General features: G+C 28.7%; 1 long non-coding RNA gene across 1 annotated transcript; it reads right to left on the minus strand.

Annotated features, from left to right (window-relative positions):
* Window positions 1–2,317: 2,317 nt before the first annotated feature.
* Window positions 2,318–2,655, minus strand: LOC135922786 (uncharacterized). Its single transcript, XR_010571031.1, has 4 exons — window positions 2,610–2,655; window positions 2,485–2,562; window positions 2,377–2,439; window positions 2,318–2,335 (listed from the first exon to the last, which is right to left on the minus strand). It is a non-coding gene; the product is annotated as an uncharacterized LOC135922786 (long non-coding RNA).
* Between the last annotated feature and the right edge of the window lie 335 nt (window positions 2,656–2,990).

Raw genomic sequence — 2,990 nt, forward strand, 5'->3', positions numbered from 1 at the left:
ATAACATATCCCCACACATATGATCTTACAACTCCTCAATCAACCGATTTGTAGGTTTCCTAGCTATTTGTGATTTCCGCGTTTCTAGTTTTCCGTTATCTTCCAAATTTTCTAAAATCTCAACTATATCCGACTCTCTATTTTTTATATTTTATTCCTCTCTCTGACTCCATATTTTCTCCATTTTGTTCCTCTCTCTCTGACTCCATATTTTCTTTATTTTCTTCCAATGGCCCAGACTTCTCCATTTCTTTAGCTACCTCCCTTTTCGAAGTTGATCCGCATGCTTTCGTACCATTCTATCCTTGCTTTCTACTAAATAAGAATATCTACCAGTTCTGGATTTTATAACTCCTTCTCTCCAACCTGAATTTATTTCATTATGCACCCATACCGGTTGTGCAATCTCTAATTCCCTCATTTGACTATGTTCATCATGCGCTGCTTTTTGTCGTATATTTGATCGTTCCATTTTATCCCTAACATTTAGATGTAACCAATTTAATCCCGTTTTTAAATTTCGCCCCAATAATAACTTTGCCGGTGAACGTCCAGTTGATTGATGTTCACTATATGCTATCAAAACTTTTCCCATGGCTTCGTCGGGCTCCCTGATGTCTTTCCTAGTTGCAAAATATCGACTCTTGAGGGTTCGTATTGTTCTTTCCGCTAAACCGTTCGTTTTTGGATGTATCAATTTAATATTTTTCGAAACAAAATTTTCGAAATTCTTTCAATAATCCTTATCATTATGTCTAACATTCATTTTATTCCATCAAAATTATAATTTTCATAATTATGTTTATCATCATTTTATTCTATCTGAAATTATGATTCTCATAATTATGTCTATTAGAGATCTGCAAAGTTAGCCGGCCCGAGCCCGGCCTAAGCCCTTCTATTTAAAATAATAGGGTTCGGGCTGGTGCAACGTTCTAAATGAATTCCGTTTTAAATAAATTCCAATTTAGTGATATTGACATTTATGAATGTTAAGATTTAATATTATTTTTTAGTGATATTGACATTTATGACTGACGCGCATATATAAAATATAATATTTTTAGTGATACTGACATTTATGATTGAAGTGTAAAGATCAAATATTATATTTTCTATTGCTATAGATATTTAAGTGAATCCCTGTTTTAAATAGATTTTAATTTAGTGATATTGACATTTATGACTGATATGTTAAGATCAAATATAATATTTTAGTGATATTGACATTTATGACTGACGTGTAAAGATTAAATATAATATTTTTGATAATACTGACATTTATGACTCATATGTAAAGATTAAATATAATATTTTTATTAATACAGACATTTATGATTGACGTGTAAAGATATAAATAAGATATACGATATAAATAAGACATTCAATATAAATAAGACATGCGTTATAAAGATATGCAATATAAATAAGACATGCGTTATAAAGATATGCAATATAAACAAGACGTACGATAAACAAGACATGCGATATAAATAAGACATACAATATAAATAAGACATGCGTTATAAAGATGTGCGATGTAAATAAGACATGCGATATAAAGATATGGGATATAAATAAGATATACGGTATAAATAAGATATACGATATAAATAAGACATGCGTTATAAAGATGTGCGATGTAAATAAGACATGCATTATAAAGATATGCGATATAAATAAGATATACGGTATAAATAAGATATACGATATAAATAAGATATACGATATAAATAAGATTAATTAAAATTTATTATGCGGTCAAAATGTTCGCGATAATTTTTTAAATATATATTCAAATTAAATTTTTTAATGTAACTTAATTTTTTAATTGGTGTGTAATATGCCCATTTATAAATGGTATGGATAATTATATTTGTTTGAAGCATAGTTGCCAATGCAACTATCTCCACCTCTGTTCCATAAGTTGCATTTTGAGCCATGCATGTTCTCTCCAAATATTTGTCAACGGGTTCTCCCAAAAACCCCTCCATCTGCTCAACAATGTCCTTGCTTCTCATAAAGAGAATGCATTGCTGTCTCAGAAAATCGTACTGGCATTCGTCATCACAAACTTCTTTGCTTATACATCTACAATAATGATTAACAATAATTTATTTTAAATATGTATACCTGAAGAGACAATTTCCATCACCAATAATCCGCTCGGTAGAAAAATTATCTCCCATTACACCATTATCATATTTTGGATATCTTTTCTTGATCGCAAAATGAAAACGTTCAGAATGATAAATTTTCCATATTCTGTTGGTGGGAAGAAATAGATTTGCATCATTTTTCTTAGAAATTACAATCTCTACTGTCAATTCATTATCTAAAAAATATGCATAATTAAATAATAACACATATTAATACCTTTCTCAATTAACAGTCCTACTTTGTCAATTACAGCTGAAATATTAGGATTAGAAGGCATAACTAATAATTTAAAAAACAAATTATATCGATTTATAAAAATATTACTATTTTCTCGATGGCTACCAAGCTCTACCATCTTCGTTTCATCATTTAATATCTTTATCCTCTTAAAATCTGCATCATCTAAAAAATACATATAATAATAAATATTTTATATTTTTGGTCTTCACAATTCTTATTCTCTTCCCCAATAATCGTGTTGAGTAATTTTGAGACTAAATATTTAAAAAAATTAATGTGAGTTTTATAAATAATACTGTTCAAGTGATTTTCTTGAGCATTTAACTCCTCATTATAACTCACTACCTCACAGTTTTTATCATCTAAAAAATATGTATATTACTAAGTAATTAAGACAATTATATACCTTTTCTTGCAAAGTAATGTTTTATATTACATATATTTGCTATGCTCTTTAAAATGCTACCGCTAGCATTCATGAGCTCAACATTGCCTAAATATTAAAAATAATTTAATAATAATGATAAATTTCACTTTTAAGAATCCTAACTATTGTATAAGGACCCATCCAAGGTCTGGTCATTTTACCA

The sequence above is a fragment of the Gordionus sp. m RMFG-2023 genome, chromosome 1 (genome assembly GCF_954871325.1).
Source record: "Gordionus sp. m RMFG-2023 chromosome 1, tfGorSpeb1-WG-v2, whole genome shotgun sequence".
Taxonomy (NCBI): domain Eukaryota; kingdom Metazoa; phylum Nematomorpha; class Gordioida; order Chordodea; family Parachordodidae; genus Gordionus; species Gordionus sp. m RMFG-2023.